This window comes from Pongo abelii, chromosome 2, assembly GCF_028885655.2.
Source record: "Pongo abelii isolate AG06213 chromosome 2, NHGRI_mPonAbe1-v2.0_pri, whole genome shotgun sequence".
Classification (NCBI taxonomy): Eukaryota; Metazoa; Chordata; class Mammalia; order Primates; family Hominidae; genus Pongo; species Pongo abelii.
The window spans coordinates 182,004,178-182,031,064 of NC_085928.1; the positions used below are offsets into that span (position 1 = coordinate 182,004,178).

The 26,887-nt window shown below is 37.6% G+C and overlaps 1 protein-coding gene and 1 long non-coding RNA gene across 8 annotated transcripts in view; one reads left to right on the top strand and one right to left on the bottom strand.

The window, feature by feature from the left end:
* Window positions 1–26,887, top strand: part of FNDC3B (fibronectin type III domain containing 3B) — a 361,400-nt gene that overhangs the window by 33,816 nt on the left and 300,697 nt on the right. For 2 of the 6 annotated variants that reach the window (XM_054550321.2, XM_063721576.1), the window contains exon 2: window positions 8,008–8,044. The gene's annotated coding sequence lies outside the window, so the exon portion shown is untranslated. 6 annotated transcript variants of the gene reach the window in all.
* Window positions 1,258–23,648, bottom strand: LOC129058726 (uncharacterized). Of its 2 annotated transcripts, XR_008524052.2 has the most exons (4): window positions 20,247–23,648; window positions 13,889–14,033; window positions 13,590–13,798; window positions 1,258–1,292 (listed from the first exon to the last, which is right to left on the bottom strand). It is a non-coding gene; the product is annotated as an uncharacterized LOC129058726 (long non-coding RNA). The 2 variants fall into 2 exon arrangements; XR_008524053.2 differs by lacking the exon at window positions 13,590–13,798.

Sequence of the window (26,887 nt, forward strand, 5' to 3'; positions counted from 1 at the left end):
TTTAAGACAAAAAGTATTGGACAGCAGGTAAAACACACTTCGTTCCTGGCTGCAGTACCAGCTTCTGTTTGAAGTTAGGTAAATCATGTAGTTGCTGTGGACTTTGACTTTCTTCACTTGGCAAAACAACCTTTGGGAGGGGAAACCAAATATCACTAGAAAGTGATTTGACTTCTTGAAAAGACAATTACGGTTTATTTGTGAAATAAAAGGTAGTTGTGATGAGTGAGTTCCCGTTTGCTGTATCTGCCTCCTTGCCAGTAAACTTCCCATTTACACTTTTAATGATGATTCAAAGAGCAGAACAGCATTATGTAAAGGCATTTTTGATGAATTAGTCTCATGCAGGTCCCTATATGGTATATTCTGTAGTTAACTGTTTTCATTGAACCTTTACAACTGACTCCACCTTATAATGGATGCGTGATTTTGTAGCGTAAGTTTACTACCTGACCTTGTTTTATGTCCTCTTCACTGAGGACAAAAAAAAAAAAAAAAGTAACACTTTTCTTTTGTGCTTTTTCTCCCCTGATCCCTTCCCCCATCACATGACCCTTAAGAAATGTTGTCCTTTTGGAAGCCAGGTCATCTGTCTGAATTTAGGAGAATGTTGAGCTGCATCTTCAAGAAAGGGATGCAACACAGGATGAGGACTGTGGAGGAAAACTTTCTCTGAGTAAGACCTTGCAAAACATAGATTGAAATATAATTGTCTGCAAATGAATTGACAAGTGTTGGATCCCATTTTTCCAGGCACTTGATTGAAAGGCTGCTTCTAGCCTGAGGGAGGTCTCGATGATGCTGCATTATTGCCTGTGGCCATTGTGAGTGCCACTGAGGTGGCCCTCTTGTGTGCAAGTAGTTGTGGTTCCACAGTTGCGCTAGGCTAGTATTCAGACCTAATTCTCTGCTTACAGATGGTGTGAATTCCGTAACTCAGAAACGACACCCATATATGTGTGCTCACACACATCAAATCAGCCTGTACACAGATACATAAAGCAGCCATGTATCAAGGACTTAGAATGACTGCTGATCCCTGAACTCCTTTTTAAAAAGGAAAAATTAGCACAAGGTTAAAACTTTATTACTTAAAGACATCAGATTAGTTCTATTTAACAGCAACCTGTTACTTCGTGCTTTTGCATGTCAGCAGCTTGTCCTAGAGTCAGTGAGGTTTCTTGCTTGTGACTAAAGAATCTTGTCTTTTGGCTGTAGAGTATGATTTCATGGTGGAGGATGTTGCAGATATCTTAGTTTGCTATTTTATAGCATGGGTTATACTTTAAGGGCTGAAAAAAATAAGGTGATTTAAGCCTGTTTTGAGACACACGGAAAGGAAGCTATTTCATAACTATCAGTCATGTGAAATTTGGCAGGCCCCTAGCCCGTTAGTGGCCACAGCCACATGATTGATTACCGGTTGGGGACCCACAGTTAGCTTATTGCAGAACTGCATCTGGCATAATTGGTGTTGTCATCCAGTGTCAAACTATCCACCCTGTTCTGCCAACTTCCTTCCAATAACAAAACTTTCTTGCCTTGCACGAGTGAAAGCCTGTGTGATTGTGTGTGTTTAGAATTACAGAGTTTTAAACATGATCCAATCACAACTATTTGAACTTCTTGATTTTAGTACATTTGTTCCTATGTTGCCAAAAACATTTTTTTCCTTGTCTTTGTATCTTCTAAAACATTGAAGGAAGAGGTCTTTAATGCTTCCTTAATACTTTTATCATGTTTGAAGTCCTGAGCTCTATAAATAATATAGTCCTTATTATCTTTTTATCTAGATAATTTATAAACTGACTGTCCAAAGATATGTACAGTACTTGTAGTTTTATATCAAAGAATTTTAAATGCCAAGAACCAGGGAAGCCATCTAATTCTCCATTCTAGCTAGTGCTGAGACCTACTGGGCAACATCTTGACACTTGGTCATCGGCCTGTGCTAGAGGCATGATATTCTAGTCCTGGTTCTGCCTCTCCCCACCAGTTTGGTTTCAGATCTCTTCATTTTTGTGATTAATGATATGAAAAAGTTGGACCAAGTGGTCACTTAGGTTTCCTTCAGTTTTTGATTTCTGTATGAAGATACAGAAATATCCACTACACGTCAACAACAACAAAAAATGGGAATTAACTGATTCCTTCTAAAAGTTGAAGTCTCCTTGTCAGTGGATATTGACCCTTCAACTTTTAGAAGGAATCAGTTAATTTTTTTTTGTTGAAACATAGGTCTCATTTTTATATTGAGCCTAAATTGGCATGGTCAGAGATAGGCTTCTATAGCACTATTTTTCCACATATTTTTGAGTGGGGCACACATTGAGAAACATATTTTACATTGTAGCCCAGTAAACACACACACATACACACACACACACACACACACACACAAACATTTATATACATATAACTGAATCAAAAGTTTCACAAATCAATACTTGCCTTTTTCCTTTGTGATGCAATTCTATTCGATTTTATTTAAAAGAATGCCAGTCAATGACCCACTAAATTGATTATGTGACCCAAGAATGGGTCCTGACCTGGAGTTCAAAAAACACTACTCCATAGCAACCTAGAACACATTTGTTTCTTCTTTCACATGATAACCCTGTAAACTCAACTATGGTTAGCTTGTTTGCCTTTAGTCCTCTTTTACAGGCTTAAGGTCCCAGTTTCTAAAGCTTTTTCTTTCGTGATTTGATATTTTGACTCATCACCATACTGGTCGGTTGTTCCTGGATACTTACGGTTTGTATCCCTCTTAAGGTACCAGAAGAAATGTAATCTCAAAATAAAATTTAACTAGGGCCAGGGTCTTTCTTTTATATCATTTCCTACTAATGTCATTGTATTACACATTTATTCTACAAATGTTTGTTCTGTACATGTGTACTGAGCACTACTATGTGTTAGGGCTTTCCTTGGTGCTTGAGGACACTGCAGTGAGCAAAACAAAAATATCTGCATTCAGAGAGTGTACATTGTAGAGAATTGCACTAGCCACTAGGAGTATGGCAATGTCAAATGAAATACCCAAGTGCTCAGTCATAGAGATTCCTCTGTACTGCTCAGTTGCACGTGATCTTTTAGGGCACCATGTTATTGTAGACTATCAGGCATTTACTCTCTTCATTGTGAGTTCCTCCTGCCTTTCCACTTGAGTGCACATCTTGGCAAAGATGAAATGTCAATTTCTGGGAAAGGCACCTATGTATTGTTTCCCTTATTATTTTTAATTAATTTATTTTTTTAAACAGAGTGGAAATTAGAGACTTAAAAATGATCAAAATACAGAAATACGAAATTATTTTTCCTGAGGTTCAGACTGGTTAAAGGAAGATTGAAAGTTTCCATTGTATTTGATAAAGGCATGTGAATTCTAATCAGGTCACAGGGTATCAAGAGGGGTCTTTAACTCTTTGGGAACATAAAGTACGCTTTTTAAATAAAATTATAACTTTTCCTGGAGTGACTTTGTCATGGGTAAATTTGGGCCAAGGTTAATGGTTTTAGAGGTTGAATTACTTATGTTCGTTTTAGTAAAGTAACATATTAGGGCAAGAAATTTGAATGAACAAAATAAACAAAAGATATGGCCTCTGTCTTCAAAGTTTGCATTTTCGTTAGAAAACAAAATCTGCATAATGAAATTATATAAATGAGTGATCAAATCACATAATAAGTACAATTTGAAAATGATGATAGGTAAGTAGAATTAATCAAGAAAGAATAACTGGAGACCGAGCATTTGAAACAGATGGGAATAAATTGGTTAAAAAAAAAAAGTGTTTATAATAAGTTGAATGTAATTTAAGGAATCTGAAGCATTAAAAATCTGTGCTTAGGTGAAGTTGCAGTTTATTTACCTTTTAAAAAATAGTCTGATTTTTTTTCCTTCTGTTTGAAAATTTACAAATTAGGAATTTGTCTTAGGAGATGTAAATATATTTCTAACATGAGAAACTAATGTCTAGATAATGAAAGGGCATGGGAAGGAAGCCTTAAAGATGACATTATTCAGTCAGAATAGGATTGCATTGATCCAGCGGTGTGAAAATCATTATGGAGTGGTGTTTTCACACAGGCCTCTTCCTTTACTTTATTCTGAACTACATAAATATCAATTAAAGCTTTCTAGTCCAAGTTAGCAGATGGCGATTTATGTCAGACTTATAAACAAAGCCCCAGAACATTACTATACCTAATTGATGAATGCTCTCTCCCTTTCCTCACACTGGAGATTTTGGCCTCCAGTGTGGTTGTCTGAGAGAAAATTAATGAATTCTTTTCTGTGGTCTCATGTAGAAAGGCTCCTGTTTGTAGAAATATTTGACTTTTTCCCCCCAAAAAAAGAAAACTTGAATACTTTTAAGTTGCCTAGTAATTTAAATTCCCAAAGGTGGACTGGAATAGTATTTGGTATTAACATTTACCTAAAAAATTATATTTTTGGTTTACAGCAGAATGATGCTTCAAAACAAAAAATAGTAGCCAAAATAAAACACACAGAAGAGTGGAATGTGTTTAATTATTATAACTTTAGGTAGACATCCAAATTAGAGCTCATATTTTATTGTTATTTTTAATTATTTCTATTTGTTATTATTATTTTTTGAGATGGAGTCTCCCTCTGTCATCCAGGCTAGAGTGTAGGGGCCGATCTCTGCTCACTGCAACCTCCATCTCCTGGGATCAAGTGATTCTCCCGCCTCAGCCTCCCGAATAGCTGGGATTACAGGCCCCCGCCACCACGGCCTGCTAATTTTTGTACTTTTAGTAGAGAAGGGTTTTGCCATGTTGGCCAGGCTGGTTTTGAACTCCTGACCTCAGGTGATCCGCTTGCCTTGGCTTCCCAAATTGCTGGGATTACAGGCATGAGCCACTGCACCCAGCCAGAGCTCATATTTTAGACTCTTTTTCTGTGAACTCTTTTCTTTAGACTTGTTGTTCTTTAAGGTGAGATGACACTTTGTACTAATTCTTAAAATGAACCCTTCCCTCAATTTGAAATATGTGAAAATAGCTGTTTTGTACTATGGACCTGTAAATGGCATCTTGTGGTTTAGGGGCTGTTGCAATTTCCACCTCCAGTGGAATGTAGGTTGCTGCATCAGAAGAAGGTAGAGGAGCCAGGGGATCCACAGGCCTGTGACTGCAGAATGTATTTCTTTCCTTTTGTTTGAAAATAGTAAATTTCATTTGTGAAACAAAACCTGCCTTGTCTTTTTCATCCTAGCTTATTTGAAATGAGCAGTAGGCTGATTGGGGGTAGATATTCAAATATACTGAAACATTAAGGTTGCTGTAGATGAGAAAACAGTGGTACTTTGGTTGAGGGCAATCTGCACTAAACACTTTGACTTTAATGATAGCTTTCTGCCCGCTGCCACCCAGGTGTCTTTCTTGTGCTCATTGGTTTGAGGGTGCATTCCTCAAATGAGAGGGGCAATTCAGGTAAAAGTTTTCAATGTTCCTGCCCAAGGCAGCCTGCTAAAGGAAGTTCTCTTGGTGATGACCATCACATGATTGCCACGGGAATGTGTTTACTACACGATCTGTTGATACAGGTAATAAAGAACACACTGATGACTTTTCCCCACGTAATCTCTGAGGTCGGTATTTTAGTAACCTTTGAGATAATAATTTAACCCACGCCCTATAGAAATTATGTATGCAGTAGGCCCTTGGTAGAGACTGACATTTATATAAGGTCAGTGTTGGTTGACCTAGTTTGATCTGGCCCTAGATTTATAAATGAATGAATGATCTCCCCAGAATTAGGAAGACATGACATAAAAAATATGAATTCATCATTACTGTAAAAGTCATGCTGTTAAACTATAGCATGTTAGAATTGAGACGAGGCCTCAGTATCTTCTGCTGGTTGGGGAAGAAAAATAAATGTGTATTAATTAAGTCTCAGGAGCCTGCATGGTCCTCATGCTTGTTAAATCCAGAATGGGTCACTCCCTTTCTCCAAAGATGGAGTTTGGCCTTGGTGGGATTCTGTGTTGGGAGCTGCAGTCCCAGATACTTCTGCTAGTTTAATAGAAGAGATGAGGAAGAACAAACTGGGAAGTGAATTGGACAGATACAGACCCAAAAGACTTCAGATAATTGGAAAGAAATTTTGCAATCAGGGCATTTCTGCCATCAAAACAGAGGTATCTTGCAATGATTCTTGTGCTGGCTGTTGTTGAGGTCTTACTTTAGCACTGGGGATGGAAGATAATTCCTGTATAGCCATAATATGGGAAATCACCAGTATCCTTTAAGATGACAAAATTCAAATTCTAATAAAGACAGGATTTGGGACATTTTTTAAAGAGAGGTGCTGGGTGTGGAGAGGGAGGAAGTCTGGTTTCTGATAAGGGCTTCTCCTCATTTTACAAGTCTGCTTATCATAAGAGAAGTATTATTCCTGGAAATGAAAAACATGGAGGCAGAAAATCCATTTCTTTAAAAACGGATAGTGGATTTTTGCACTGCCAGCCTAGCTGTTGATCTGTCAGTCTTGGTAACTGAAACCCTGTCTGTGAGGCTGTGTAATGTCTCAGATGTTCAGCTTCAAATCTGAGATCACAAACAGGGTCCTAAAACGAAAAGTTTGTTAAATGCCCAGTCAAGAAAATGGGGCTACGGAAAAACTCAAAACAGAAAAATAAGGTTTGTCTTACAAAATGTTCATACTTCATTCTTAGACCTAGTTGCTAATGACAATCAGTTACCTGAATTATAAAAAAAAGGGGGTACCACCCAGTTTCATTAATTGCCTTGTATCCAGGGCTTTGAAATGAGATTGGATATTTCATGAATTGAGTTTTGAAACTGAGTGTGGTCCTGCTAGTAACCATGTCTTGGGAGTTCCCACCTTGAAGTTGAAGCTTCTGAAGCTTAGAATTTTTTTTTTCTTTCTTTTTATTTAAGAGACAGAGTCTCACTCAGTCACTCAGGCTGGGGTGCAGTGGCATGATCCTAGCTCAGTGCAACCTTGAGCTCCTGGGCTCAAGTGATCCTTCTGCCTCAGCCTCCCAAGTAGCTATGACTGTAAGTATGTACTACCATGCCTGGCTAATTTAAATTTTTTTTTTTTTTTTCTAGAGATGAAGGGTCTTGCTATATTGCCCAGGCTGGTCTTGAACTCCTGGTCTCAGACAGTCTTCCTGCCTCAGCCTCCCAAAGTGTTGGGATTACAGGTGTGAGGCACTGTACTAGGCCTGAATCATTGAATCTTTGACTCTAGTCTTGAAGGGATGGAATCTGCCCTTCTAGTGTTGTTTCACTTTGAGATAAAGCCCAAAGGCTTAGAGCTCACCTGTAATCTGGTGGTGGTAGACTGATGTGTCCATCATGGGTTCAAAGTTGATGTTTACTTAGTAAAAACCTGCCAGGCCTCAGACGGGAGTTAGACCGTGAATCTCCTCTCTGTGTCTATTAAGGGCACCTCATGTGTTTCATGTAAAATCCTTGTAGAGTAGATTCTCTGAATCCAACTGTTAGATTGTTTCAAGTGTTGGATTCATTTTCCTTATAGTAACTTAGGAATTCATATAAGTTAAGGACTTCAGCTGCTTATGTTGTTTCCCATTGTTTGGAAATAGTTAATGCGCTCTTAAAAATTGATTAACTGACCATCGGTGTGTCATTCTAGTCTAAGATTTTACTTTAACAATTGATATATAGCAATTGAAAGTTGTGATGTATTAACTCTGTTTTCCCTAAGATTCATCTATTTGGTTGACTTTTTTATCCCAGTACTCTCTTCGGGATTGATCATAGATATTGATTGGCACCAGTGGTTTACAGATGTAAGAACTGAGAGTTAGATTACCTTTTGGATTCTCCCACTTAGCAACTACAGAAATTTGCTTCTGTCTTACTTTACTTCTCTAATCATCACTGTTTTCTCCATTAATCAGAAATGTAACCTTGGTGTCGGTGGCATTTCTTTTGTCTCAGTAGCTCTCTGATTTTTGTTCTCTTTGTTTTTCTTTACAGAGCACAAAACTTATTGACATGAGCCTGGAATTTTGAAGTAAGGGCAGTCATGCTAATATTGTGATTTTCCATATTTGTGCTTTGTATGTAAAGTGACTGTTTTTAACATTTTAATTTTTAATTATTATGGGTACATAATAGTTGTATATAAAGTGACTCTATTTTGAGTTTTACATTTTACAGGATAAAACCTTAATATCTAATTCCATACATACATTTCAAAATAGGGCATCGACTTGATAGAAAAGTTTTCTTTTTTCTTAAATCGATAATATGCTGAATAAACTTTTGGATGCAGAAAATAAAATTCTGAACAGTATTATAAATTAGAAGATTGAATGGCTCTGTTGGTAAGGTTAGTTAACAGGTGACAGATTTGGTATTCATACCTGTTTGTCACTCGTCATGCCTTTTGGCAGTTATTCTTCAGAGCAATTAGATTAGTGCATTAAGCATTTGGTTTTAAGAAATGTGCTTCAAAGTGAAAGGTAGTTAATGCTTACCTAATTGGCTAAAAAGAGCTTTTATTTCTTTTGAGGAAAATAATTTCCTCTTGTTTTATATTATCCGGGCACAATGGCTGAGTGAAATTAATTGTTAACTTGAAGCACATTTATTTTCTATGGATGTGAATATTCCCAGAGTACATTTGACACTTTGATAATACTTAATTATGGATTAGGTTCACAATTCTGTGTGATATGTTGAGATGCAAGTCAGGGGAGCCTATTACATTTATAAAAGTTCAGTAAAAAGAAACTCATCATTAAGACGGCAGGAAATAAGGATATAGTTTTGGCATTTGACTTCTTTTGTGTATATGAATTATTTTCTTCATCAGTCTCATACATTAATGTGGAGGTCTGACCAATATATATTTTCATAAACATTTTTTCCTCTCCCCAAATAATGTGAATAAACTTAGCTTTATTCTGCCTGACCCAGTCATTGACTTTCTATGGACAAATAGTATTCCTTGTTATTTGCAAGGCTGATGTAACAACACAGCTGCTGGATGCTTGGCATTTCTGCTTCTGGTGAAATGCTCTTTGTGCAGATTTATCTGATCCAGATGTGTGACCAGCAAGCTACATTTCTAATTATAAGGACAGCCAAATTCCATTATAAGCACATCATGGGATTATAGGGCCGGGAGTCATCCTGAGAGGACATCTAGTTCATTCTCCAGCCGTTCAGCAGGACCACACTTTGTAACCTACTCCAGCACTGAACGAAGCAGCAAAGAATGTTCCACCCATGTATAGGCTGAACGTGGAATCATTGGAATTATAACTGGAAAAAGAGACAAGTCCCTCTGGTCTGGCCCTCTTGCTTTGTGGGTAAACAGATTCAGGCCCAGAGAAGTTTGACTTAATGTGGATTTTTATGACTCTTTGCCTAGAACTTACTCTTCTTTTCTCTGAAGTGGTCTGTGCTGAGGGAGTGCAAGAGTAGAAGACTGGATTGGAAATGCCAGTTTCACATCCAGATGTAGCTCTCTACTCATTTAGAAGTAAGAGGTAATGAATTAGTGACAGCTAGATTCCACTCAAGTTTATTAAGTATTTCTGAAACCCAGTATGGAGTGCGATATTTCATGTCTGTATATACGTTTGTGTGCTTTAGTGATAAAGGACAAAGGAAACTAGGCATGCTGTTAGGGTTAGAATGTTTGCAAGTGTGGTGTGTAAGCTTACCAAGAACAACATCTCAGAATAAATCAGTGATTATTTAACTTGATTTGATGTTGTTGAGTCTGGGTTTTGATTTTACCCTACTTCAAGTGATAGTTACCCTGCCACAGTTTCATGGATACTGGGAGAAGACAAGGAGTTTCTATACCACAGAAAAAGGACTGTATTATTCCTGACATACCAAATAGTGTAAACTCTTATGCTTAGGGCTTACTGGCATGCCTATGTTGATTCGTCCTTGCCCCCATGTCCCATAGGGGTGATAAGGATGGAGCGTGCAGATGGAGCTGCACACACTTTGGGTTTGCGTTGCTGCTGAGGAGCACTGAACTTGGAGAGTCTGCTGCTTTTATAGCATGCAGTAAATGAACTTGCTCTTTGTTCCAAGGGGGAAGATATTACCTCATCTGTCTGTTCACGTTGCTCACTGCAAACATAACTTTGAGAAATGGCCTTGATACAAAATGGCAGGATATGTAGAAGCATGAGAGACCTATGGAGGGGTATCTCACAAGGATCATGTCCTGTAATTGGGGCAATCAAATAAAACACTTCACTAGCAACTTCACAGAGAATACAAGACATCAGGTAGTTGTTAGGAAGCCAATTCATAATGAAAATGGTAAGTGCTGGATAATTAGAGTGAAGATGGGTAGAAAATATGAAGAACTTGATTTCTTCTATATATTGACATCTTCTTATGACTTCAAGATGTGGTCAGATTATAATAAAAAAATACTAAAAGAAATCAGGAATTATAAATCTTGTTTCTACACTGTTAAATCTATTAATCTTTTTGTGAAATGAAAGTATAGTAGCCACGTGGACCCAGGCATAGGTTTAGCTCTGTTTCTTAACTGCATTGTGACTTTAGTTTATTTTTCTTTTTAATTGTGAAAGTTATTTATATTCTTAGTAAAGAAAATTTTTTTTTTCAGACAATAGAGAAGTATAAAAAAGTAAAAGCCTCTCCTAGAGTTCATGGAGGTTGCCACAGTTCTGTGGCCTTTGGATCAGTCAACATCAGAATGGAAGGGAAACGTTAATGATTTTAGTGGCTACTTGTTACTTCTGAAGGATCAAAGTGCTTGGGACATTTACAAAGTATTCTGGGCTGGGTGCGGTGGCTCACGTTTTTAATCCCAGCAGCTTGGGAGGCCAAGGTGGGAGGATTGCTTGAGGCCAGGAGTTTGAGACCAGGCTGGGCAATGTTGCAAAACCCCATCTCTACAAAAAAATAAAAAAAAAATTAGCTGGGCGTGGTGGTGCACGCTTGTAGTCCCAGCTATTCGGGAGGCAGAGGTGGGGGGATCACCTGAGCCCGGAAGGTCAAGGCTGTGGTGAGCTGCGATGGTGCCACTGCACTCCAACCTGGGTGACAGAGTGAGACCTTGTCTCAAAAAAAATATATATATATGTATATACACAAACACACACACACACACACACACACACACACATACATATATGTATATTCTGAATCTCTGGAAAGATTTATGAGGCAGTATTGTGCTTCTACCACTAAAATAGTGTTACTATTTTCACTTTTGTTCACTCAAATATTTAGCTAATGGTTGTCTTCAACATAAGTTGGGGCTACATAGATCAGGCAACAGTATCTTTATTTTATGGATAAGGAAACTGAGACATTCAAGGTTAATTTGTCCAGTTACATGGTTTGGCCGTATTCGGCTTCTTATCTCCTTAGAAAAGATTTTGGCCCCAAATAAAACTTTCATAAGGTAGGAGACTATGTAGTTAGTGCTCCTGATTTCAATTACTCTGTTCTGTTTTTTAAAATAGTATTTATCATTTTCTTGCATACTACATAATTTACTTATTATGTTCATTGTTTCTTTCCCCTTACGAGAATGTAAACTTAATGAGAACAAGAATTTTTGCCTTTCTTTTTTTGTCTTGGGCACTGGTGAAGTTTCAATTTCTGAAACAGCATATTAATGCATAGTAGGTGCTCCAGCTCCATAGTAAATTTGGTGATGAAATGAATCAACATGTGGTAAATACGTGGTGCTACAAGGTGATGAGATCATCTCCTTGATCTTAGATTATGTTTTCAGCTTTGAGCAAGTGGTGGGACATCTTGGGATGATACTGCTTACCTCATTTGATTTGATCAATGAGATTGAATTTGTAAAGTTGGGCTTCAGGATATGGCCTACAGATTTTTTTGCATTTGGTTTTGTACAGTGTTTTAAAAACTTTGCAAGCAACATTTAAGAACTAAGGGATTTCACGTAAAATAAGATTTCTAGCTTTTTTCGTTTGTTTGTTTTGTTTTTTTCTTTAGAAACTGAAAGATCTGACAACACGGCCTGCATTCCTATATGGTTAGTGAAGGTCTTGAACTAAATAGCAGCTCACTGTTAAGAAAGGGCATTTGCTCTCTAGTTTACCACAGTCCCCCGACTCTCTGTTGACTCTTGATACCGAAGCTGAGTTGTCAGTTGCTTTTTCCCATCTTTTACATTCTTTAATTTTTACATATGAAGAAATATTCAGCCATGTTTTTTGAAAGGAAATAAAGGAAAGGTCGACCACTTCACTCATCGACATTGCCTCCATGGCCCTTGTTAGGCAATTGAAACTTGGAGCCCCTTGATGTGTTTATCTAATACCTCTGCTTCTTTGAGGTCTAGACTTTTTATGATTATTGTTGTGATTGCTGATGGTATGCAGAAGAGAAAAGATAGCAATTCAAAGGAATTAACCTCAGTGCTTTGACTGTGGAAGTGGTAGCATGGAATGTGAGTCTGGGGAAGAGTGCTTCCTTTGTTGAACTATTAATGCATAATGGGTTCGGATGTTAAAAGTGCATGGCTGCATCGCTTGTTTCTCAGACAAAGTATTAGAAGGGCTCTATAGGTGTATATATAGTCTCTATTCTAGAGAGCTTTTATTTTTCTGTTTGTAAAGGTGGCAGAAATTGCAAAAGATTTAAAACATATTACTTGTAAAAAGTGATATTTCATCCAGGAGAAATGAATGCTTGAGATTTGTTGTCTAAGACCTAAACAATTAAGCTCTGAGCCAGGCATGGTGGGTCACACCTGTATTCCCAGCACTTTGGGAGACTGAGGTAGGAGGATCGCTTGAGGCCAGAAGTTTGAGACTGGCCTGGGCAACATAATGAGATGACGTCTCTACAGTAAAGTAAAAATTAGCTGGGTATGGTGGCACACACCTGTAGTCCCAGCTTCTTGGGAGGCTAAGGCAGGAGGTTTGCTTGAGCTCAGGAGGTAGAGGCTGCAGTGAGCCATGATCCTGCCACTGCACTTCAGCCTGGATGACAGAGCAAGACCCGGTCTTTAAAAAGAAAAAGCTCTGCATACCTTTTAATATAAAGAACAAATGGCATATGCTTCCAAGGGTACATTGGAAAATTGGCAATTTCAAGCCATGTTTAATGTGGAAATGTGACTTGTATTTTGTTATTATATGGATAAATTAGATTGTACAATTAGTCCTTTAGACTCATGAATTGCCTGTGTGATTATGTGACTATGTAAAAATTGGTCTGTTCTTATTTAAAGGAGCTATGTAAGTGAAATGCTAATAACATTTCTTATTTTCATATAATCTTTATAAAATTGGGATTTCACATAATCTCATTAGGAGAGTTGAAAAGAATTAAGTTGTTAGATCAGAGTTATCCAAAAGGCATTCTCTAGTGAACATTAGATCTTAAAAAGTTTGTGTGTTCAAAAACGTTCGGCCTTGGGGGGAGATTCTCAGTGTATATTAAAAGTTCTTTGAAGTGTAGTGTTAAAGAACTTCTAGTTCTTCAACTCAGAGTTTCTCAGGCTTGATGGAAGTTTTCTACAGAAGATGTATTAGCATGTAGCAGAGTATTTTTCCTATGTCACATACCTTAGAAATTTTCACCTGGGTAGATTTATTAAAGAACAGACACCACAGGTAGTGAGTTCCTGGCTTCACGTGGTTTCTTGCTTTTCCTCACCTTTACCAGAGTTACAGTTCCGTTTCTTCCAAGCCACTCCCGGAGATGGAAGGAGGTGGCATACTCATAACAGTGTAGAATCAAAACAGAATGAGAAGGATAATTTTGAGTCATCTTTCTGTTGTTTAGAAAATAAATATACCTTTTTTGAAAAGAATTGATTTCCTATTTTTAGGTAATGTACTTCTAGTTACGGCGCATAACTTACCTGTATTATAAACTATCAGCTTGATTGAAGCCATCTTTTTCTTCTGCTGTTGGTCTTTTAGAGACTTGCTGTTATTCACATAGATAATACTTGTTTTCTCTGTGAGCCGTAGTACTTGCCAGGTTTGGGACTTCTCACATAGAGGCTGATGTAATAGGGAAAGACAGTGGGATAATTAACATTTTGGAATTTGATAAGTAAGAGTGAGTGCATATGTGTGTGGGCGTTAAAAGAGCTTATAACTTGGTTAGATTTCCTTTGTAAACTTAGGTGGAAAATATGCTTAGAAATTTGAAGTGATTTGAAAAGCAAGAGACCTTATCCTGCCATTAATCAGTGGTGTGAACTCTGAAAAATAAGGGATGGAATAGATAATCTCAGAGGTACTGCTGATTAAAAAAAAAATTTTTTTTTTCAAATTGCATTGCAAATTTTAAATCCTGATGTTGCATTTTTAAAACTTGTATAGGTTGTAACATGCTGGAAATGAAATCAAACCCTCACTGGGGAAAAATTAATGCTGATGTAAAAATATGATTTGGAATCTTTGGTATTTGCCAGGGGCTATAAGAATTAAATGGTTCTCCATTTGTGATCTTTCTGTAGCACGTGAAGGCTGATTGAGAATTTGAGAGCCCTAGCTCTAGATCTCCAAATAATTGGAGACCTCTAAATAGTTAGAAGTCTGCAAGAGAATATAGTCCACATTAGCAAGAAATGAGAATGTAGTATACCACTTTGGTTCATGGATCTTGAAGCTTTTATCATTCATCACCTCAGCCATTCATTTTTTTCAGAGTAAGTAATATGCTTAGAACCAGGAAATTGCCTGCCACATCTTGTTCCTGGAAAAGCTGACAGCCTAAAAATGCTTATCATTCAAGGTGTGACCTAAATGAGTGTTGTACAGCTATTGTAATTTTTCTGTAAAGTTATGTGGCTAAACAAGGTACTTTCTAGGGAAAATTTCTTCCAAGTAGGCCTTTATTTACGACTTTAATCCCAAATTAGCAAAAGCGCTGTACTGGTACCACAGAAGTTCATATTAGAAGGGAATTTGCAGGTAGTCTAGTCCAACCTTTTTATGTTGCAAATAAATGTAGACTGAGAAACTTAACTCATGCAGCTAGCATACGTAACAGAACTGAAACCCAAATCTCCAGATGGCCACCACGGTCATCTTTCCTCAGTATCATGTGGGTTTCAGTCAGTGTCTCTCGTGTTAGAATGAATCCCTTGTAAAGTATGTTTTAAATTAAATGTAATATCCATACATCAAATCACACAAATCTGTACCTTCGTAATTATATTTTGAAATGCAGTTGATTTGCTGAATATAAATGTTTGAAATGTTTTGTACATAGCTATTATATTTCTTTAAACTGTATTTTGTAGGATGTATATTTCAATGACAGTACTTATCCTACAAAAGAGAATGGTTTCATAAATTGATTTAAAAGTAGGTGCCAGTGTTACACTTTTTTATAAATAAAAAAAATTTTACATAGTGAAATCTAAAAAAGAAATGAAATTGATCATTTAAAAACCACATTTTAAATAAATTCTACAAAAGGTAGCCATTATGATTGTATGATTATTTGTGTTGACAGTATTCTCCTGTGGAATGTGTGATGCTTAAAATGATTAGCCTGTACAAAAGCTATAAAAATAGTTATATTTTTACTCATTTATCCAACTGTAAGATTTTAAAATTTACAGACAATAGTCAAATAATATTCAGGGTTCTGTTTTAAGTGATAAATTAGCTTTCTACGGGACAAAAAAGGCATTGACAAGAGCACTGACTTGTCATGGTATTGAATTTCACAGAATTAGTTTTGGATAAATGGGATTTTCAATGTCCTGTGAGCTCTCAAAATTCATAGTGAGCAACTAATACCCATAGGACAAAGTAAAATTTAGTTCAGCACAAATTGTTAATTATTTAATTTGCAAAGTAAAAGTAAAAATTAGTTCAGCACAAATTATTATTACTTTACTAATTCTTGTTTCCAAATTAAATATTTGAATCAAGAGTGTAGGAAAACATCTTTTAAAATGTGTGTTATAGGAGTACAATATAAAACTAGGGGGAAGATATTTTACCATAGGATTTTCTTAAACCCTAGAAAAAAACGGTAAGAATTCATTAGGGATGAGGAAATTTCCTTAGTGAATGTTGGAAACAGGGTGCAATGTGGCACAGCTGTCTGCAGAGGTTTGGAGGATTTCCCTGGGAAGATCAGTACTGAGTCATCAGTTGATCGAAGGTAGGGGACGGCACAACACATACCATGCACAAATCGAATGTAGGGTGTATTAAGCCCTCAGCAGTATGAAGATTTTAAATTATTGGGTGGGTACAAAAGTAATTATGGTTTTTGCCATTAATATAATTTCAGTGATAGCACTATCTTAATATCTCTGACAGAAGACTCTTGGAACATTAAAAAAATCAAGATTCTAATAAGGCTGTCTTGTGAAGATCAAGGACATGGAGGTTTGAAAATCTCAGTGTCGATTCATTATTTAAAAATCTCTTGAACAGCTCAGTTACAAAGTCAGCCATAAGTGGAAAACTCTATATCTAGGGTCTGCACAGTGCCAGCTGCATAAGATACTGAGTAAATGTTTGAACAACTGAGGGAATGAATTCCCAGGTCGGCCATCTCAACTTTTTACAACGTTAATGACAAATATGATTTCGACATATGTGATTCATTTGTATCAGTGTTTTGGGTGTGATATCTGTCACTTGTGATGGCTGTTATATGAGTTGAACAGTTGTGTTTAATCCTGATATGTGAATTGTTAGATACTGCTTTAAAATTTTTAAAATTAGTCAATTCTGAATTTCCAGATATTAATATTGTCTCTGAAATGTTGAGTGAATTAGAAGTGGAAGCCGGAGACTTTGTCTTTGTCTCTACAACTTGTCCAACTTCAAATGTGCCTCCTCTTTTCTGCTACTGTTGTTCCTGAGAAAACTTGAAAAGGCAGGTCCTTGGTGCTTTTTTCTAACCAGTGGATGGCAAATATGTGATGTACATCTCCTAGCTCCTTAATCCCATGACCTTTACAGCCATCTCTAATTATCACTGAGCGGGGGCAGTGAGTCTTTCTCAACTCTGCACTCTAGGCAGGCACCAAAGTCAATTGGAGTGGGCATGTCAGAGGAAACCTACGGCTGTGACCCCCCAAAAAAAAAAAAAAAAAAAAAAAAGCAGGGAGCTGGCAAAGGACTTGTGCTTAGGAGCACAGAAATAGTTCTTGGTGGGAACAGAATAATCCAAGTTTCCTGCCTCTCCAGAGCAGTATTCTTTATCACTTTCCTTGCTCATGGAGTGGGATAGGGTTGTGAAAATGAACTGAAATGGCACTCTTTCAGTTTTTTCCTATTACGTAGGATCCAGCTCACAAAACTAAATTATTCTTTACCTTGTGTGATCCGGGTACTGAAGATAATACAGATTGAGCATCTGCAATTTGAAAATCCAAAATGCTCCAAAATCTGAAACTTTTTGAGTGCCAACAGGATGCCACAGTGGAAAATTCCACACCCAACTGCGTGTGACTGGTTGCAGCCAAAACTTTGTTTCATGTACAATATTATTTAAAATATTGTATAAAATTGTCTTCAGGTGATGTGTATAAGGGTGTATATGAAACAGAAATTTCATGTTTAGACTTGGGTCCCATCCCCAAGATACCTGTATATGATACCTTGTATTATGTATATGCAGATATTCCAAAATCTGAAAATTCAGATCTGAAATCTGAAACACCTAGGGTCCCAGGCATTTCAGGTGAGGAATACTGAACCTGTATAACTACTTTTCATCCCAGTAATTTCTTCATTGCCTATGAAGAGTTTAGGAAATAAGTAAAACAAGGATGGGCTTGGGGAAGTGGAGAGAAGGAGTAGAATATAATAAAACTCTTCTGAAGTATTTGGGAAATATTTTTTAAGTAGTAATTGTTATAGATACAAGTATGTCTTATCTGTTAAGTACAGAGGATTTCCACCTGGCAATGCTGTTGAAAGTTTTAGCTGCCTTTAAATTTCTTGTTGCAAATGCTTCTTTTCATACATTTAGATGGGCCTTTTTTCTCCAATTAATTTGAATTACCAAGGTTTTGCTCTATCTATATAATTTTAAAATGTGAATAGAGGCAGTACATATGGAAGAAAAGGTAGATATTTTCCCTTAATTTGCAGATATATGAAAAAATATGATTAGAAATTAGAGAAGTCAGAATTTTAAAAATAGATTTAGAGATGAGCATTGTAGTATCAAGCACTTTGTAGTTTCCTAGTGTTCTGAAAAGTGTGTGTGCGTTTGTGTATGTGTGTATGCATGCATGCATGTTTGTGTATATTTGCTTTGGAGCATCTTAATTTTAGCTTTAGGAAGTAGTAACTTTGTCACTACAGTTGCTAAACATATAAGAATACATATTCATATCTGTTAAATATGGTACAAAAATTATCCTCAAAAGTTGGCTTTTATTTATAGGAAATACCTCAACACACATTTTCATATGGAATTTGTATTTAGTCATCCTGACAAGAGTAGTCACTAAAGAGAAAATGGTCAAAATTGTGTAGCTTCTAGTAATATTACTCACAGTGCCCTGACTTTACTGGTGTGTGTGTGTGTGTGTGTGTGTTAGGGAGGTGAGGGGGTAGGGGAGTGCTATAACGGATGGCTTTAGATTGCCTCAAATAAGGTTGTAAATTTGATTATAAGATGAGTCAGTTATCTGTGTTCATTTCATGACCATGCATGGCACCTCTAACCTTAAGTTTCCCTCAAATGCTGTCATAAAGCCATCATTACTGATAGAAAAAACAATGCACATTTCAAGTGTTTATGATAGTGGTTGATAGTATCATCTTGGAGTAGAAGAACAGCAAACCTCCTATGTCAAACAGAGCAGCACAGAATGACAGGTCTCTCCGTGCAAAAGCTCTATATGGACACCTCAGCAAACCTGGAGATCCAGGAAGAGATTCAAGCTAAAGGATTAACGTTTTGGGTATCAGTTAAGGAGTTCATCAAATGCCTGAGCCCCTGTCATATGCTGGACTCTATCTTGTGTTAGGTATACATTTTCTGAGCCTTAACAAAAAGATTCTTCCTTAATTTATTTAGCTTCCCCACACATTATTAAGTGGGGGAGAAAATTGCTCAATACACATTATTATGTGGATGTAAAACGTGGACTGAATGGAGGAAAGGCTGTTTGCCTCGAGTCTTTCTTGAGTATCTCTCAGAGAGGCTCATAATTTCAGGTATGGGAGAAAGTCTAGTCGTTATCCAGTCCACACCCTCCTTTCATGCATGAGGATAGGAAGACCCCAAGGGTTCTCCATAGAGGTTATTGTGAACCGTAGTAATTTTGATGTAGCTTTAAGTAGCATGACCTGGACAGAACTGTGGGTGTTCTGGAAAAGAGGAGGAGAAAGTAGCAAGAGCAAAAGCTCAGCAGCGGTCTCTTGCTCCCCAGCATCAGGACACTGGTCACATGGGAGGGTTGTGTAGGGCAGAGTAGGAAATACATGAGACTTTTTTGTTTTGTTTATACAGTGTCTCACTCTGTTGCCCAGGCTGGAGCACAGTGGCATGATAATGGCTCACTGCAACCTCTGCCTTCTGGGCTCAAGTGATTCTCCCACCTCAGTCTCCTGAGTAGCTGAGAGTATAAGCTGAGACTACAGGTGTGCACCACCACACCTGGCTACTTTTTTATTTTTTGTAGAGATGGTGTCTTTCTGTGCGGTCCAGGCTGGTCTTGAACTACTGGGCTCAAGCGATCCTCCCACCTTGGCCTCCCAAAGTGCTGGGATTACAGGCATGAGCCACTGCACCTGGCCAGAATCTTTTTTTAGAGACAGGATTGTTGCTCTGTTGCTCAGGGTGAAGTGCAGTGGCATAATCATAGCTTACTACACCCTTGAACTCCTGGGTCCTTGAACTCCTGATCCTCCCACCTCAGTATCCCCACCACACCCAGCTAATTTTTTTTTTTTTTTGAGACGGAGTCTTGCTCTGTTGCCCAGGCTGGAGTGCAGTGGCGCCATCTCGGCTCACTGCAAGCTCCGCCTCCTGGGTTCACGCCATTCTCCTGCCTCAGCCTCCCGAGTAGCTGGGACTACAGGCGCCCGCCACCGTGCCCGGCTAATTTTTTGTATTTTTAGTAGAGATGGGGTTTCACCGTGTTAGCCAGGATGGTCTCCATCTCCTGACCTCGTGATCCGCCCACCTCGGCCTTCCAAAGTGCTGGGATTACAGACGTGAGCCACCGCGCCCGGCCCCAGCTAATTTTTAAATATTTTAGAGAGTGGGTCTCTTACTGTGTCGCCCAGGCTGGTCTCGAACTCCTGGCCTCAGGCTGTCCTCCCTCTTCAACTTCCCAAAGTGCTGGGATTACTGGCGTGAGTCACTGCACCTGGAAGGAAATACAGTGGTATAGCCTTTAAGGTTCAGAAAAGATCAAAGGCAGTGCTAACTTTAGTGTACTAAGGAATCTTCTGGAGAACTTCATGAGAAGGCACACCGCCTGCTCTTTCTGTTCAAAGGGAGGATATCTAGGCCTCCCTTCAGGTATTCTGGTTTAGTAGATCTAAGTAAGAATTGAGGGCTCTGGATTTTTAAACAAACAGCTGTATTGAGATATATTTCACATGTCATACAGCTCATGCATTTAAGGTGTAACATTTAATATTTTTAGCATATTCATGGTGTTGTGCAACCACCACCACTAGCAAATTCTAGAACATCGGCATTGTGCAACCACCACCACTAGCAAATTCTAGAACATTTTTGTCCCTTCTAAAAGAAACCTCATAGCCATTGGCAGTCGCTTCCTACCGTCAACCCCAGCCCCGAGCAACCACCAGTCTACTTTCTGTGTCTAAACATTTGCCTGTTCTGGACATTTCATATAAAGGGAATCGTACATTATGTGGCCTTCTCTAACTGGCCTTTTCTACTTTGCATAATATTTTCAGGGCTCATCTATGTTGTAGCATGTATCAGTATTTTATTCCTTTTTAAGGAATGTATCCATAAAATGGATACATTTAAGCTATGCATCTGTAAAATGGATACATTTTTGTGTGTCCATTCTTCTGTTGGATGGTTTCTCCTTTTTGAGCTATTTGAGTAATGCTGCTGTGGATATCTGTGAGGAATCTGCGTTTTTAAACAAGCACCCTGCTTAATTCTGTTGCTGATAGTTCCTGCACGTATCTGGAGAAACTCTAACCTGAATGGTTAGTGTTGTAGAATGACTCCCCTTACAGTGCTAAGTCCTCTGTTCCCCATCTCTTATGGGTGCTTCTGCTTGAAGAATCACTGGTCTGTGAGCGAGTGTGTAGTGGCTTAGTGGAAGTAAGGTTCCAGAACTAAATTACATGGTCTGCATGTGCAGGATAGAGTGGACAGAAGGGAGATGACAGAGACAGTAGGCAGGGTAAATGGGTCCTGTACTTTTTCAGAATCTAGTAGTGACTTGACTAGTTCCTGAACTAGAGTGTTGCTGCTGGTGGTGGTAATGGAAAGAAAGGGTCAGAGGTAACAGACTTCATCAAAGGAATACTCTCTTCAGTAATGGTGATTTTAAAATACTCGGCATTTTTTGTTTTTCATTGACTCAGACACAGTTCTGTCTAATTCTGACCTTATCTATTCCTATCATCCTGTTGTTCCAAATAAATGTATTTTTACCAACTGTTTGAGAGAGGAAATCCTGGGATAATTAGCTGAAGGATATAGTGTAATAAAAAAAATACCAAGTTTTGATATTTTGAAGCCTCTGATCTACTAGGGATGTTTAGATACAGTACAAGCCTGAGTCAGAGCTGAACTTCTTAAAGTTCTTTTTCAGACTTGGGATTCTGTGATATATTCTGAAACTGAAAATAGCTTCTAGGAGATTCACAGTCCCTACCACCACTGCCCATTGGCGCCGCTGGGCCTAGAGTGAAGGGCCTAGAACAGCTCACACCTTTTTCTGAGAGCTATAGCACAGCTTTGGAAGAGAGATTGTCACAGCCAGTGACCCATATCGGGTACTCATAGAGAGGAGTTCTGTTTAATAGGATTACCCTTGACCAGATATCTATCCATGATCTGTTTCACATTTTTCTGTTAGATTATTTGGCACAGATGTGATCAGATTGCCCTTAAGATGCTCTTTGTTCTGTGTACTATTTTTCCCCCTCTCCTAACACAAGCGTCATTAAAAAAATCTTGGAGCATTGATAAATCAAAAGATTCTTCTTTCTACCTACTTTATCAAAATCACTGTGAACACTTTGGTGTATGTTCTTCTAGACTCTTCTTTGTGAAAAAAAAAAAAAAAACCCACATAGTTTTGCACGGAGTATCACAGTGTGCACTTCCTTGTTAACCTGTTATTTCCCCCTACAAACAGTGTGTTGTGAACACCTTCCTATGTTAGCAGATTGATTTCTACAGCATTTAAAATTGGCTGCAGAGCCTTGCATTGTATGGATAAAATAGCTTCCAAGTTTTCACTATTTCATACTGTGATGTATGTTTTCGTACATTGTTCTAAAATATCTTAAGCCACATAGTACATATTGCCAGTTTGGTTCTCTGTTAATTTTACCAGTAACAATACAACCTAGATGCTCAGGGTTAAGTATTTTGGGGCAAAGTGCCATTGAACCTGGTTCCTGGTACATACATTCATTCTGCTCATTGGTTGGGATAGGTTTATAGTTGTGAAATAGGTGCTACAGACAGTTAACATAAAACATCCTGTAGTTCTCAAAAGACAGAGAATGCACCCTTTAACTTTCAGAAACTTGCATACGTGTAAACATAGAAATAAAGAATTGCATTTTTATTAATTCATGGAATCCAGTCTTCATAATGGATTTAAATAATTCTATTTAAATATGTGCACACAATCTAAAAGCATTTTGTCATTGTAGCCTAATATCATATAAAAAGAAATTGTGCCTCTGAGTGCACAGTGGACATACCTGTTGTATCATCTGTTTTTCTGGTTTATTCCCATCTTTCTGCCAGAGTCCAGGACCCTAGAGGAGAATTTCGCCATCTTCTCTGAAGTAAAATGTGATTTAGGAACCAGCTTGCTTATTTTTTAAAGTAATGAGTATCATTGTTATGTATCAAAAATAAAAAAAAAGGCAGATTGATCATAATCTGTAGCTCCCTAACTGTAAATTTCAAATAGAAAAGCAAGATGGAGAGGAAATACATCATCATTTTAACAGTGGCTATTTTTGAGTGATGAGATTATGAACAATTAAACTTTCTTCTTGCTTTTCTGTATTTTCAGATTTCTAGAGTGAACATGTATTATACGCTATAACGCATAGGAATGTGGGAATAAAAATATGGGCCAAATATTTTTAAAAGGTATGGGATGATGGCGGGTGGGCTGGAAAGAACCCATAAAGATAAGAGTGGGTAGTTACTTTTCCACTGTTAAAGAATGAGGCTTGCCAGCTCCTAAGGAAATCTCTGACCCCACCCTGTACTTTCCAAGCAAGAGCTTTTGAAGTCTTTTGTGCTAGTTAGAGACTAGCATAGTTAGTACAGCTAAGTAAGTATGTCACAGATTCTATTATTAGGTTTATCTTTGCTGATTCCCATTTGATTGACAGAGTTCTCCACCCAGAAAGTTTGATTTATTTTGGCAGTTGGAAGAGGATTTTATGGAGCACTTGTTATCTAAAAAAGTAAGGCTGTGGAACCTGCTTCCCCCACCCCCTCTTTTTTAGCTGTTTGGGTTGGTCCTAGTGAGCATGCCTAATCTAGGGATTACTCAACAAACATGACCTTAGGGCTGGTTTTGTAAATGTTACCAAATCTATTACTTAACCACAGATGTTCTTCCATTGTTGTATCCCACAGCCAGAGTTGAATGGTGACAATTAGTTCTGTGAGACTTGGATAAAACCTGTGTTCTTTAGGTCTCTTTGTATGTGGTGGTTTGAAAGTATTTCCTCACAAAAATTTGAACAATCACATGGTGCAAAGTAAATTGAATTATGTTTTCTTAAAAAAGTTAACTTACATCATTATACAAATTATAGATTCTCATTGTAGAATATTTTTAAAAATATAGCAAGTTCAAAAGAAAAATATAACTTATTCGTTATTCTATTACCTATAGGTTAAGCATTAACATTTTGGTTCTATTTCATTTCAGTCTTTTAAAAAATTGTGTATACATATATAATCTGACTGTGTAAATTGCACTAAGCATTCTATTGTGAACATTTCCTCATAGTCTGGTTTACTTTTTCTATGTTGTAAAAGCAACTTCCTGACACTAGTAAATGGTATTATTTATGATGGGCATGGATACACATATCTTTTATTTTACAGCAGCTGCCTTAAGTAGACTTCCAGTAAATCCTTGAGATGTATGTATTACTCATGGTATTCTTTATTATTATACCCAAATTGATAGATTAGTAGAACTGGCAGGGGCATTGATCATGGAATTCAGTCCTTTAATTTGAGAAATGATCCTTTGAGCTGGAGCTGCAAGAAATTTTTTTTTTTTTAAGAAATGAGAAAAATAAGCCAGAAGAGTTGCCCTTTGCCCAATATTATTAACTTATTTAATGGCCATAAGATAACACCGTTGGAAGCAGCTGCCTCTTTTCTTGTACAGGTTGGGAAGTTGGGGTATTGAGAATTTAATCAACACATTTTTTTAAAGAACCAGGTTGTACTTCCTTACAAGCTCAAGTATGCTGGAAAAAGCCAAACCCTGAGGCTAGTAGTTTAGTATTGAATTGCCAAAATCTACTTATTGATTTCATTTTTCGTTCACCAGTTGATTTGATGGCATGTGTAAGCAGTCACCATTGTCTTGATTTCCTGCATATACCTGTACAGAAGTCATTGTTAACGTGATACTACTGACAGTACATGCTTTTCTAGTTGAGGAGTTAAAATAATTTTTTGGCTTTGCAGTTAAACACAGTGGTCAGTATTTAAGGTATTTAAGGAATCGGTATTAAAGCAATCAGTGGAGTTATGAAGTAATATTTGAAGTTTTGATTTTTTAAAAATTGCACATTCAATGTTAACACCTTTCAGTTGGCTTTGAAAAAGCAGTAGATTCTTGGGAGTACTTTCCAGAATATTTGAGAAAAACAATTACGGCTTAGTATATATATATATTTTTTAAGAAAAACAAAGCAATACCCTGAGAGATTATCTCGAAAAATGAAATGGAATTGTTGAGTTTCCCCTTCACCTTGGGAAGAACTCAGGGGAATGGTTGTGAACAACACTGGCTTTGTTGACCCTGAAGTGTAGGCAGTTAGGGCCTGTGAACATGGCATTTATAGTGGTCCACCATCCTTGCTGCCTTGGAAAATTCTTTCTGGAATGGCAGAGGTGCTCTTTGCAAGGCGTGCTTCCTGTGTGAGTACCTATTGTGGAGTCCTCGGTTGAATGGGAGGTTTGTGAGAAGTGGTTTCCCACCAGCACACAATGCTGCCTCTCGGCAACGTAAATACACATTCCACTCAGGGTCAGGCTAACAGTGACTGGCTAGAGCAAACGCCTTTGCAAAGAAAGATATTTTGGAGTTCCATTTATTTATAGTGGCCAGTGGAAAATTAATATGCTTGTTAAATCTATTTTTAAAAATGAAAGGGAAGTCTCTCATCTAACTGTTTGTTGAATGCAAATCAATTAGCCGTGGCATATTTTGATTTTGCTAATTTGTTGCTCTAGGAACTGAATTTCAATATCCTACTAATTCCTTTGTCTATATTTGAAACTTGAGGTTCTCATTTTAAGAGTTCTCTTTATGCTTCGGAAAACTTCTTTTGGGTTCTTTGATGAAAAACATAAATAAATGAATGACCCTAGAAAATACTAGATCAAATCATGGCGGGACTTAAAATGGGCTCATTGAGCAGTAAATGAAGGTCTAGAGATCAGAGCAGATATGATTCTTTCTTAAGAATGGCAACACAATATTATTTGTCGTTACTTCCTTAGTGTTTGATCATTTGCTTTGACTCTGGGGCATGAGTCTGATTACAGGAGAGATTGGACGGGGATCCCCGTCTAACAGGCCTGGATTTATGGGTGTCAAGTCTCCACCTCCCCTGCACTCTGCTGACAGCCCCAGCAGGAAGTACCTGGCCCCCAACATCAGTTTTCTTAGCCCTCCAGCCTGCTTTTCTGCTCTCGTGATTTACCAAATGAATTTGCCTCACAAATGTTCTCTAATGAGTGTGGCATAAAGTCCTGGAGAGAGACATCTGTGATAGAATTAGAATACCTCTTAATTTGGATTAATTTGTTCTTCCTTCAGACCCTGTCAGGTGAACTGTAGTTGTATAATAGAAAGTATAAAGGAGGGACAGCAATCTGTTTTTTTACGTTTTTACGTATAACTTGCTTGTGTGGAGCAGCAACTCTCAAAGTGTCGTCTGGGGGACCCTTGGGTACTCCTAAGACCCTCTTGGGGGTTCATGACATCAAAACCATTAATAATCCTAAAATGTTACTTGCGTTTTTCATTCTCCTGCTTCTTTGAGTTTATTGGTGACATTAACTGAAAAATATTTTGTGTGTGTCTTTTGTGTTCATATAAGGAGAAGTACTAAAATTGAATTGGAGAACATGACTTTTGTACCAAAGCTGAAATTTAAAAAGATTTTTCTGGAAAAATTTTAAAACCCTTTAATGAATTCCTTAAATTTAGAATTTGCGTAACTTCAGCACAAAAGAGTGTCTTGCACAGAGGAGAACCTAAATAGGTATTTCTTAAATAAATGGATGTAGCTGCTTACTTTTTCTTAACAAATTGTATTAGTATGAATTAATGTCATTGTTCACAGGCAGTATTTAGAATATAGGCAAGCACCATGCTTTCAAACACTGAAATTCACCTATTTGCGTATAAGCCATATATATACCAATTATTATTCTTATCTATTAAATAAAACAAATCTCCTTA